This window comes from Cavia porcellus, unplaced genomic scaffold, assembly GCF_034190915.1.
Source record: "Cavia porcellus strain 051 isolate PalLab524CR breed Dunkin Hartley unplaced genomic scaffold, mCavPor4.1 scaffold_23, whole genome shotgun sequence".
Taxonomy (NCBI): domain Eukaryota; kingdom Metazoa; phylum Chordata; class Mammalia; order Rodentia; family Caviidae; genus Cavia; species Cavia porcellus.
This window is the reverse complement of record NW_026947506.1, coordinates 60,457,076-60,471,080: the sequence shown is the minus strand read 5'-3', so window position 1 is coordinate 60,471,080 and position 14,005 is coordinate 60,457,076. Positions and strand designations below refer to the sequence as shown.

At 37.6% G+C, this 14,005-nt stretch overlaps 1 pseudogene; it reads left to right on the top strand.

The window, feature by feature from the left end:
* Nucleotides 1-4,500, top strand: LOC100712724 (sodium-coupled neutral amino acid symporter 2-like; annotated as a pseudogene).
* Nucleotides 4,501-14,005: the final 9,505 nt, after the last annotated feature.

Genomic DNA, 14,005 nt, shown 5'->3' with positions numbered 1-14,005 from the left:
ATGCTAGGAACAATTGGGAAGCCCCAGGATGACCTAGGCCCTTGCTGGGCCCACCCTTCTACAAGAACACTGGGCTGCCCAGGCAGACCTGGGTAACCTAGGACTGCCACCATTTGGCCCACCCCTCATTGAGAACACCTTGGACACCCTAGAAACTGATCTACCTCATACCACCACCAAGAAACACCAGGGACACCCCAGCACTCCTGGGTTGCTTAGGCCTGCTGCCGCTGGGCCCCCCCCTTCACAGAACACCTGGGACAACAGTGGCATACTGACCACCTAGAACTGTTGTAGTGGGCTGTTCCTTAGGGGAATCCACCCACCACCTGGACCTAGTACTTCAGTTGATCTTTGGATTCAACCCCTTCTTCCAGAACCTTGGACTACAGTGAATTACCGTGCTGGCTGGATCAGAGACTAGGGAACTCCCCACCCAAACAGAAGAACTCAGCAGCTCTAGTCAGTGTGGTAAGTTTGCCCCTAAAATACAGGTCTGCTGTGAGTAAATAGGAGCAGAAGTGAAACTCCTTCCAACCGGTAAAACCTTGATGAACCTGGCAAAATTTCAAGGGTAATCCCCTCCTCCACACAGAGAACATCAGACAGGTTGAGGAGTGTGCCACTAAGGCCTCCCCATCTTGGGGAAAATTAAAAGAGCTTATGAGACCCCGCTGACACACTATGGCCTCAGCTGACACAAACACTATGGACAGGGAGAGCTGGTGACCTGCAACAACCTGAAGACATAGCAACAGCAGGAACTAAGAGTTAACCTACATCTATACTTTTAGGTTGGTTAGTCTAGAAAGAATACAGGACTCACCCAACAGACACTGAAGGAGGAATTCAGGTGACTGGCTCTCCTCTTCACTGTGATACCCAGAAACTGGTCAAACATCAACCACACAGTAGGACCCTAAAATTACCACTACCGATGGTTCAGACTGCTGGGATTGAAAGACCAAATATTTACCCAAAATGTGAAAATGACAAAATGAAGAGGAAAAATTCTATCTCAAACATCTAGTCCATCAGGAGCAAGTACATGTGACAATGAAATAGAGGACTTTAAAAGTCACACACCAGGAATCTCTGAAAAGAGAGCAAATGAAGTAAAGAAAAAAAAAATCCATGAGGCTATAGAAAAAATAAAATTAGAAATAATGTCTTATGTAAACACAAAAATAACAACCTTGGTAAATAAGTTGCTCTTCATAGCTAAAGAAAAAATAGATTAAAAAATACAGGAGCATGGGAAATTGATCGAAACTTTGAATGAACAATGCCAAAAGCAAAATCCATAAAACAAATTCGAGGAGTCATCCAAGCAATAAAAAATTCTATTGAAAGTTAACAAAACCGCTTAAATGAAGATGAGGATACAATTTCAGACCTTGAAGACAGGTTCAAAGGTTAGAACTTATAAAAACAAAAAGCAGCATGAAATGACAATCCAGCAGCTTCAACATGATGCCAACAGAAACAACATAAGCTAATAGGCAACAGTGAAGATGCAGGAGTCAATGCAAATGACATACCTAAAATATTCACAGAAGTAATGACAGGAAATTTCCCACACAAAGGGAAAAAATTTGATATACAGAAAAGTGAGGTATACAGAATGCCAAGAGTCACAAGCAACACAATTTGCCCCAGACATGTAATAATTAAGATCCAAGACACACAGCATAAAAAATGAATACTGAAAGCTGTTAGAGAAAAGACACAACTCATCTATCAAGGGAAGCCTAGTAGAATCACAGCAGACTTTTCAGCACAAACCTCCAATTTAAGAACACCTTGGAGTGAAGTATTTCAAGCACTAAAAAAAAAACAACTTTCAACCCAGACTGATGTACCCAGAAAAACTGTCCTTCACACTTAGTGCTGAAACAAGATACTTCTGTGACAAAGAACAACTGATGAAATTGATGTCCACAAAACCAACCCTAGAAAGAGTACTGAAAGACATACTAGATAGAGATAAAAATGACCAAAATCTCAAGAACAACAACAGAAAGAAACCACTAGACTGGACAAGATATGCAAATGGAAAATAAATATATGAAGAAATGTTCACCATCACTGATCATTTGAGAAATGAAAATTAAAACAGCATTGAGATTTCATCTCACCCTGGAAAGGATGGCTGCCATCAAGAAAACAAATGATACCAAATGTTGGCGAGGATGTGGGGAAAAAAGGAACAATTCTCCACTATTGATGGGGGTGAAGTCTGGTGCAACCACTGTGGAAATCAGTATGGAGGTTCCTCAAAAAACTAGGATTGGAAGTTCCATTCAATCCAGCTATTCCCCTGCTGGGATTTTCCCAGAAAAATTGAAAAGGTCATGTCACAGTGATATATGTGCACCCATGCTCACAGCAGCACAATCTGTGATAGCTAAATCTTGGAAACAAACAAAATGCCCATCAACCGCAGATTGGATGAAAAAGATGAGGTGTTTTCATACAATGGAATATTATTCAGCTATAAAAAAGGATGATCTTGAGGCCTTTATAGGTAAATGGAGGCAACTTGAGGCTACACTCATTAGTGAAATAAACATGACTCACATTAGTAAATACCACATTGTCTCTCTAGTATAAAAAATAAGAACTGACAGAATAATAGGATCCAACAAGTATAATAAATATTGTAAAAGTGAAAGGGAAGGAAAGTGCTCTGAAAAATATAATGGCATGTATAGTGTGTAAGATAGATGAACATATTACAAAATATCTATTAGATAAATATCTATTAGATCACTGAACAGAAGAGACTGCACTATCACTGTCTGAGTGCCTAGCCACTTTTTGTGCTTTGATTTTATAACTTTAACAACTATTGTTAAGATGACAATATACAATGTATCAACTACTGATTTATGATGCTAATTTTTTAATTCTGTATTCTACTTTTTTCTCATTTTTTCTATTCTATTTTTCTAAATTTCCTCTTGTTTCTTTAAATAAAAATTTTTAAAAAGACACTTCGTCTAAATCAAAAACAGCCTCTGGATCAATTACCATGCAAAACATTGGAGCTATGTCAAGCTTTCTCTTCATAGTGTAATATGAGTTATCCTTGATGATTCACACATTCCTAAACATTGAAGACACAACTGGTTTGTGGTATCTGAATAGACCAGTATCTATATTTGGTTCTGCTGGTGCCACTGCCATTCACTCTTCCTTTGTCACTGCTGGAAATTTTAGCAAACTTGGGATATACTAGTGGCCTTTCCTTGTTGAGTACGTTCTTTCTGATGATTTGCAAAAACATTTCAGATTCCTTATCCCATGAAAATTGCTTTGATATTAAATGAAACAATGAATGGCTCCTCCACACAAACAGCTTTCATATCTTACAATTGTATCAAAGCAATCACAGTTGATTCTATTACAGTATGTATTAGTTACTTTTCTTGTTGCTGAGACAAAATAACCAACACCCCAAATTAAAGGGGGAAAAGGCTTACTTAGTTCAATTTATAGAGATTTCAATCAGTAATTTCCTGACTCCACAGAAGGATGGCACATGACACAGGGGCAACTGTTCATGTGTAGAAAACAAAAAATGAGAGAGAGACAGACAGACAGAGAGACCGACAGACAGACACAGGGACACAGAGACACAGAGACAGACAGAGTCAGAGAGAGAGACAGGGCAAAATTCTTTCTGTGACTTACAATGTGTGCAGGCCACCCATCTAGGGTAGGTGTAGCACTCATATCCTTAACCCCAGCTTTGGAACATGAATTAATAAACTCTGGACTCAGCCACCTCTGAAAAGCCTGCCCCACCATAACTGCAACTGTTGGATGAACATCTAATCACAAACCATAAGATCATGCTATTTTATCTTAAACCCACAAACTGCTGTACCAATTATGAAGTTTTCATGTGTTTCTCATCAGCCTTTCACCCATCTATGAAAAGCTGAAAGGCTGCAGCTGTAGGGGAATGACGACTGTGTCCAACATTTCTTTTTTTTTTTTTTATTTTTCTCATGTATCTGCTTGCTGCCCTCTTTGAATGCTTGCCTTTTTATGAACATGCTGGGTCAGAATTGCTTCACACACACTCTTCTCATAGGAAATTATATTATTTTTCCAATTATTCATTTGGTTGTGTTAGTGGCCATCACCCTGAAAGTATTACCAATTATTTTCTCAATCCCAAGTTCTGTAATGCACTTGTTATGTGCAACAAAATTCTTCAGTCAGTAACAGTAGACTCTTTACAGTTCTATCCTGGCATTTTCCAACTTGCTTACCATCAGTGTCCCAACTATGAAAGATATCTTTGGTTACTGGTGTGTCTGTGGCTATATAGACTTTTACTCTTCCATCATCCTTCTGTATCAAGTTGGTGAAGGACCTATAACATCTGAGCAGAAGACTGGGGCTCTGTTTTTCCTGTTAAATGGCATAGTTGTGATGATCAGAAGTGTGGCCTTGATTGTTATGGATTGCTCTGGAGGCAGTTATTAATTGACAATGCCCAAACTCAAATAGTCCATGTGGTACCAGTGTTGTGTTTACTCTCAACTATTGTGAAACTTCACCTGTTTTCAGTTTCACCTCTACCAAGTACTGGCACACGGCAATCAGTAAAATATTTTGACATTTTCAAAACTTTGTTCTACATTTTGGTTTTTAGCTTTATCTTGGAAGTTAACCTCATGAGCACAAAAGGTACAAATATACAACTCAACATTATTGTACTGCCTAAGAGTTGGCAGTAAATCTACATCTTCTCTACACTGTGTTTACCAAACAGGAATATAACACTCAGAACAACTCCATTTTGCCTGTCCTTTATAATGCTATGAAGTTTAGAAACAACTGTAGTATAATTACTATTTTATAACATCAAAGAAGAAACTAAAAACACTTCTTAATTACTACATAAATATTGGTGAATAAGTAAAAATAAAAAGTCTGTGTCCCACCAGCCCAGCCACCCTACCTCCTGGACCTAGTATTGCTGTTGAACTTTGGCTCCTGCTCCTCCTCCCAGAACCTTGGACTGCAGTGGATTAACCATGCGGGGTTGATGGGAGACTCAGTAACCCCTCATCAGACCTCAGCAGGCTCCCACCAGTCCCTAAAATACAGGTCTTCTGTGGACAAATAGGAGACATAGTGAAGCTCCCTCCAGCTGTATGACCTTGATGAACTTGGTAAGAGTGTGAGTTATTCCTTCCTCCACACAGAGAACATCAGGCAGGTTGAGGAGTGTGCCAATAAGGCCTCTACCAACTTGGAAAAAATTAAAAGGGATTATGATACACCAAGTAACACAGCGGGGTCTCAGCCAAGACAAACTACAGACAGGGAGATCTGGTGACCTGGAACAACTTGAACACACAGTAACCCCAGGAACTAAGTAAGGGTTGACTTACATCAATACTCCTATGCTAGTCAGCCAAAGAAGAATGTAGGACTCACCAAAGAGAACCTGTAGGAGGAATTCAGATGACTGGCTCTCTTCTTCACTGTGATACCCAACAAATGGACAAGCAAAAACCACACAGCAGTACCCTATAATTCACACTATCGACAGTTGACTGTTGGTATTGAAAGACCAACTATTAGACCAAAAGTTGAAAATGACAAAACAAAACAGAAAAATGCAATCTCAAACATCTAGTCCATCAGGAGCAAGTACAGTGACACTGAAATAGAGGACTTTAAAAGTAATACACCAGAAATCTCTGAAAACATAGCAAGTGAAATAAAGAAACAAATCCACACGGCTATAGAAGAAATCAAATTAGAAACAGCTTCTCATGTAAAGAAAGAAATAATAAAGGAATTGCTCAGCATAGCTGCAGAAGAACTAGACAAAAAAAAGTATAGGAGCATGGGAAATTGATTGAAACATACAAAACAATATACAAAACAAGCAGAATCCATGAAACAAATTCAAAGAGATATCCAAGAAACAAAAAATCTATTGAAAGCTGGAAAAACTGTTGAAATGAAGCTGAGGATAGACTTTCAGATCTTGAGGACAGGATTGCAATTAGCAATCATGAAAGGATACAACTTTAAAATGCAGCATGAAATGACAATCCAGTAGCTTCAAGACAATGCCACGAGAAAGAGTGTAAGACTAATAGGCATCAATGAAGATGCAGAAGCCAACACAAATGACATCAGTAAAATAATCATAGAATACCAGAAAATTTCCCAACTATGAGGGAAAAAATCTGATATGCAGATACATGAGGCATACAGAATGCCAAACAGTCACAACCAACATAAATCTACATCCAGACATACAATAATTAAGATCCAAGATACACAGCATAAAAACAGAATACGAAAAGCTGTTAGAGAAAAGACACAACTCACCTCTTAAGGAAAGTCCATTAGAATCATGGTAGGCTTTTTAGCACAATCCTTCAAGTCAACACTAACTGAGAGGGAGGTGTTTCAAGCCCTGAAAACAAAACAATTTTTTTTTTAATTTTATTTAAGAGGAAAAAGAGAAAAACACAAAACAAAACAAAGCAGTGTAAGGGTACAAGTAATACAGAACCACAAAAAAAAAAAGTAAGAAATCACCAGTTAATAGATTACACATTATCGTCTTAGAGATAGTTGCTCAAGTCACAGTATCAAAGCACACAAAGTGAAAATTCAAACAGAGAGACTGGAAACAGTTGTGTTCAATGATCCAACCAAAAACGTTAATATGGTCAGCTATTTAACACCCCTAAACACACTTGCAGTTGTATCCTTTAGCGCAAAAACAATTTTTAACCCAGATTGATGTACTCAGGGAAACTTTCTTTCAAATTTAATGGAGAAACAAGATACTTCCATGACAAAGAACAACAGACAAAATTCATGTCCAAAAACCAACCATAGAAAGAGTACTAAAAGACATACTAGATAAAGATAAAAATGACCACAATCTCCAGAACAACAACAGAAAAAAATCACCAGGCAGGACAAGCAATTAAACAAGACATAAAAGCAGAAAACCAACCACAGGAACATAACATGACAAAGTTGAGCCACTATGTATGTTATATCCATCAGTGTGAATGGCCTCAATTCACTTATCAAAAGAAAAAGGTTGACAGAATGGATCAAGAAACAGGATCCCATAAGATGATGTATACAAGACATACATCTGACTCAAAAAGAAACTCAATAGATTAAAAGTCAAAAGGTGAAAAACAGTATTCCATGCAACAGGAACACAGGAAAAAGCAGGGGTGGCTATTCTTTTTGCAGACAATGTGAACTTCAAACCTAAAATGATAAAAGAGATAAAGAAGGTCACTAAATACTTGTTAGTGAAAAATTCAAGAGGGAGAACTAACAATTATAAATATATATGCACCAAATAAAGGAGCACCCAACTATATAAGACAAATACTAATGGACATGAAAATCCAAATACACAAGAACACAATTGTAATAGGAGACCTTAATATCACACTGTCATAAAGAGATAGATCAAATAGAAAAAAAGTCAGCAAAGAAATAATAGAACTGAATCATACCTGTGAGCAAATGGACTTAGAAGATGTTTACAGAGTGTTCCACCCAACTACATCAGAAAATACATTCTTCTCAGCTGCGCATGGGACATTCTCAAAATAGAACAAATATTAACCCATAAAACATCCTTAAGTAAATGCAAAGGGATTTAAATTATCTTATATGTATTATGTGACCATAGCATACTAAAATTGGAAATTAATGACAAAATAAATTGCAAAACCTGCATAAATACATAGAAATTAAATAACTTTCTGAAAAATCAGTGGATTACAGGTTTAATTAAAAGAAAAATAAAGCAATACCTACAATTCAATGAAAATGCAGATACAACATACTGCAACCTGTAGGACACAATTAAAGTAGTTGTAAAAGGAAAATACATAGCAATAAACTGCCATATCAAGAAAATGGAACAAGCACAAATAAACAACCTGATGCTACATCTCAAGCTGCTAGAAAAGGAAGAGCAAGTCAAACCCAAAGCTCATAGAAGAAAGGAAATTGTAAATATCAGAATAGAAATTAATGCAATTAAAACTAAACAAATACAAAGCATTAATGAATCAAAGAGCTGGCTTTTTGACAGAATAAACAAAATTGATAAACCTCTAGCCAACCTTAGTAAGAAAAAAATAAAACTTAAATCCACGAAAAAAAGACTTAAAATAGAGAAATCAGTACAGATCTCATGCAAATTCAAAAGATCATGAATACCTACTTTGAAAATCTTTACTTACATAAGGTGGAAAGCACAGAGGAAATGGACAGATTACTAGAAACATGTAAATTACCAAGGCTGAATCAAGAAGATATAAAAATTTTGAATGATCTAGTATCAGTTACTAAAATTGAAAACATAATTAAAAACTTACCAACAAAGAGAAGCCCAGGCCCTGATGGATGCACAACTGAATTCTACAAGAAATTTAGAGAAGGTTTGATGCCAATACTGCTTAAGCTCTTCAATGAAATTGAAAGGGAAGCACTCCTCCCTAACTCATTCCTGGAAGCAAGTATTACTCTCATAGCAAAAGCAGAGACAGACCCAACCAAAAAGAACTATAGGCCAATTTCCCTAATGAACATCGATGCAAAAATTCTCAATAAAATACTGGCAAATAGAATACAGCAAATCATCAAGAAGATTATACATCACTACCAAGTGGGATTTATTCCAGGAATGGCTTTAAAAAAACATATACAAATCAATAAGTGTAATACACCACATCAACACAGCCAAAAACAAAAAACACATGATCAAGAAGAGCAAGGCAAGGCCAAAGCTCAGAAGGGAGGAAATTATGAAGATTAGAGCAGAAATTTATACAATTGAGACTAAGAAAACAATACAAAGAATTAATGAGGAGTAGGTTCTTTGAAAGAGCAACTAAATTGATAAACACCTAGTCAACCTTATCAAGGAAAAGAAAGAAAAAACCCAGATTTGTGCAATAAGGAATGAAAAGGGTGAAATTACTATAGATCTTGTGGCATTTCAGAAGATCATGAATACCTATTTTGAAAAAATTTTTTTTCTGGTACCAGGGATCGAACTCACCACCTCATGCTTGCCAGGCAGGCACTTACACCACGGAGCAAAATCCCTGCCCCTACTTTGAAAATCTTTCCTTACATAAGGTGGAAAGAACAGAGGAAATGGACAGATTACTAGAAACATGTAAATTACCAAGGCTAAATCAAGAAGATATAAAAATTTTGAATAATCTAGTATCAGTTACTAAAATTGAAAACATAATTAAAAACTTACCAACAAAGAGAAGCCCAGGCCCTGATGGATGCACAACTGAACTCTACAAGAAATTTAGAGAAGGTTTGGTGGGCCCACACTATCCCTGGAGCCCAGCCTTTTCCGGACTGCCGGGCCTAGCCATCGGTGTGCAGAGGAGGGGCTGGACAGATCTGAGGTGCCTGCATCGGCCTCCCTGTGTGTCTGGAAGACTGTGGATATCTCGGCCCAGACTGTTTGGGTCCCTCCAGGCTTCCAGGTGCAGTGAAGTAGAGAGGTGGGTTTGAGGCCTCTATATCCTCCTCCCCATCCCGGTTGCACTTGGAGAACTGCTGAGCTTCACACAGGTGGGTGGGCCCACACTATCCTGGAGCCCAGCCTGTTCCGGACTGCCGGGCCTAGCCATCAGTGTGCAGCGGAGGGGCTGGGCGGAGCTGAGGTGCCTGCATCAGCCTCCCTGTGTGTCTGGAGGACTGTGGATATCTCGGCCCGGACTGTTTGGGTCCCTTCAGCCTTCCAGGTGCAGTGAAGTGGAGAGGTGGGTTTGAGGCGTCTACATCTGCCTCCACATCGCGGCTGCAATTGGAGAGCTGTGGAGCTTCAAAGGGGCAGGTGGGCGCACAGTGTCCCTGAGGCCCAGCTTGACCGGAACTGCAGAGTTCTGAGTAGGCAGAGGAGGGCCATTGGTTCTGCAGGCCCAGTGGCTTGGGGTAGCGTGGTGCCAGAGTCTCAGTAGCTGCAAACATAGAAGGGGATTTTCAACAGATCCTGAGGAAGCTTTCAAATAACACTTGAAACACAGAAATATAGGAAAATGGCAAAACGAAAGACCAAATTATAACCTCAAACCTCCAGCCCATCTCAAGAAACCCTAGGAGCAATGTATATAGAAGAAAATATATGCCATTCACCTCAAATATTGGACACAATAGCTACTGAAATTGACAAGCAACTCCAGGAAGCTTTAAAGAAATTCAAACTTGAAATAATCTCCCAGATAAAAGAAGAAATGATAAAAGAAATGAAAGAGATTCTGAATATATCTAAAGAAAACACAGATAAAAAATTGGTGGAACTAAACAAAAAGAATCCCTAGACGAGCAACATAAGAAACAAACAGAACACATAATGCAGATGCACAGAGATATACAGGAAATAAACTCCACTGAAAGTTGTAAAAACCGCCTTAATGAAAGTGAAGATAGAATTTCAGACCTTGAAGACAGGATTGCAGCTAGTGAACAGGAAAGGAAAGATCTTGTAAAAATAACAAAGAATCAGGAAACAACAATTCAACAAATGCAAGACGATGCAAAGAAGAATAACATAAGAATGATAGGGATTAATGAAAAAGAAGGAGACAACATAAAGGATGTCAAGAGGATATTTAGAGAAGTAATAGCTGAAAATTTCCCAAGCATGAGATCAGAAACCGACATCAGGATCAGTGAAGCATATAGAACTCCAAATAGTCATAACCAAAATAAAACTACACCCAGACATATAATAATCACCATCCCAGAAATCCAACACAAGAATAGATTATTAAAAGCTGTCAGAGAGAAAAGACAGATCACTTATAAAGGAAAACCTATCAGAATCACAGTGGACTTCTCAGCACAAACAATAAAGTCAAGAAGACATGAAGTATTCCATATCCTAAAGCAAAATGATCAACAACCTAGACTGATGTATCCTGAAAAACTATCATTCAAAATTGATGGTGAAATACAATACTTCCATGACAAAGAACAGCTGAACAACTTCATGAACACCAAACCAACCCTGAAAAAAATATTGAAACACAGTTTAGATACACAAAGGAAAAAACCACTAAGCAAAGCAAATAATTAAACAGAACCGAAAGATAAAGATGCAACAGCAGAGAGATAACATTCCAACAATAAACCAGCATTTAACAGTAATAACCATTAATGTAAATGGTCTCAATGCACCAATCAAAAGAAACAGACTAGCAGAATGGATCAAGAAACAAAATCCAACCATATTCTGTTTACAGGAAACCCATTTAACCCAGAAGGATACTCACAGACTGAAAGTCAAAGGATGGAAAACAATTCTTCATGCAGCAGGAATCCAAAAAAAGGCATGAGTAGCCATTCTGTTTGCAGACAACGTGAACTTTAAACCAACAATGACCATAAAGGACAAAGAAGGTCACTACATACTCATAAGGGGAAAACTCCAAGAGGAAGAGATAACTATCTTAAATATATACGCACCAAACTCCAGAGCACCCAGTTATATAAAACAACTATTAACAGAAATGAAAAGTCAAATTATCAGTAACAGAATTTTAACAGGAGACCTTAATACGCCATTGACCCCAAGGGAGAGATCAACCAGACAGAAAATGAGCAAAGAAATAACAGAACTGAATCATACCTGTGAACAAATGGGTTTGATAGACATACACAGAATGTTCCACCCAACAACATCAGAATACACATTCTTCTCAGAAGTACATGCATCATTTTCTAAAATAGACCATATATTAGCTCACAGAACATATTTAAACAAGTGCAAAAGAGCTGAAATCATCCCTTGCATGTTATCGGATCATAGCGCTCTGAAATTAGAAATTAATGATAAAAGATACTGCAAAAATCCCGCAAACACATGGAAACTGAATAACACACTCTTGAGTAATCAGTGGGTCACAGAAGAAATTAAAGAAGAAATCAAACAATACCTAAAAGAAAATGAAAATGCAGATACAACTTACCGGAATCTGTGGGATGCAATGAAAGCCGTCCTGAGAGGAAAATTTATTGCACTGAGTTCCCACATCAGGAAAACAGAACGAATACAAATAAATAACTTGATGCTACACCTCAAACAGCTAGAAAAAGAAGAGCAAGTCAAGCCCTAAGCCAAAAGAAGAGAGGAAATTATAAAAATCAGAGCAGAAATCAATGCAATAGAGACTAAGAAAACAATCCAAAGAATCAATAAATCAAAGAGTTGGTTCTTTGAAAGAATAAATAAAATCGATAAGCCCCTAGCCAACCTTATTTAAAAAACGGAAGAAAAAGCTCAAATTCATGCAATAAGAAATGAAAAAGGAGAAATCACTACAGACCCAATAGAAATACAGAAGATCATCAACACCTATTTCAAAAACCTCTACTCTCAAAAGTTTGATAACACAGAAGAAATAGACAGATTCTTAGAAGCACATGAAGTGCCAAAGCTAGATCAAGAGGATGTAAAACTGTTGAATAACCCAATCTCTGTTACTGAAATTGAAAATGTAATTAAGTCCTTACCCACCAAGAAGAGCCCAGGCCCAGATGGATTCACTGCAGAATTCTACAAGAAATACAAAGAAGGCCTAATGCTGACACTCCTCAAACTATTCAATGAAATTGAAAGGGAAGCAATCCTTCCTAAGTCATTCCTGGAAGCAAATATTACTCTAGTACCAAAACCTGAGAAAGACCCAACTATAAAAGAGAACTATAGACCGATCTCCCTAATGAACACAGATGCAAAAATCCTCAATAAAATATTGGCAAATAGGATCCAGCAAATCATCAAGAAGATTATACACCATGACCAGGTGGGATTCATCCCAGGAATGCAAGGATGGTTCAACATACGCAAATCAATAAATGTAATCCACCATATCAATAAAGCCAAAAATAAGAATCACATGATCATTTCTACAGATGCAGAAAAAGCCTTCGATAAGGTCCAACATTTATTCATGATACAAACTCTACAGAAAATTGGAATAGATGGTCTTTACCTCAATATAATAAAGGCCATTTATGACAAACCAACAGCCAGCATCATACTAAATGGCCAAAAATTGAAAGCCTTTACTTTAAAATCAGGCACAAGACAAGGATGTCCTTTATCACCACTCCTATTTAATATAGTACTGGAAGTACTAGCCAGAGCAATTAGGCAAGAAAGAGAAATAAAAGAGGTAAAGATAGGAAAAGAAGAAGTTAAGTTGTCATTGTTTGCAGATGACACGATACTCTACATAGAAGACCCCCTAAGCTCCATTGAAAGACTCTTAGATACAATAAATAAATTCAGTAATGTGGCTGGATACAAAATCAATACTCAGAAATCAATAGCATTCCTATACACAAACAACAAAATCACAGAGAGGGAAATAAGATAAACTGCACCCTTCACATTAGCAAGCAAAAAAATGAAATATTTAGGAATTACTCTTACAAAAGAAGTGAAAGACTTATACAGTGAAAATTATAATACACTGAAAAAAGAAATTGAGGATGATCTCAGAAAATGGAAAGACATCCCTTGCTCATGGATAGGAAGAACAAACGTTGTGAAGATGGCCATTCTTCCAAAACTGTTGTACAGATTCAATGCAATCCGAATAGAAATACCGTCAACATACCTTATAGATCTAGAGAAATCACTCCTAAATTTCATCTGGAACCAGAAGAGACCTAGAATAGCAAAGGCAATTCTAAGCAGCAAAGACAAAGCAGGAGGCATCACAATACCTGACTTGAAGTTATACTATAAAGCAACAGTAGTAAAATCAACATGGTATTGGAATCAACACAGAGCTGGAGATCAATGGAATAGATTAGAAGATACAACCACAACTACAAACACACTCAACCACCTTATCTTTGATAAAGGAGCCAAGCAGGTTCACTGGAAGAACGACAGTCTCTTTAATAAATGGTGCTGGAAAAACTGGCTCTCCATTTG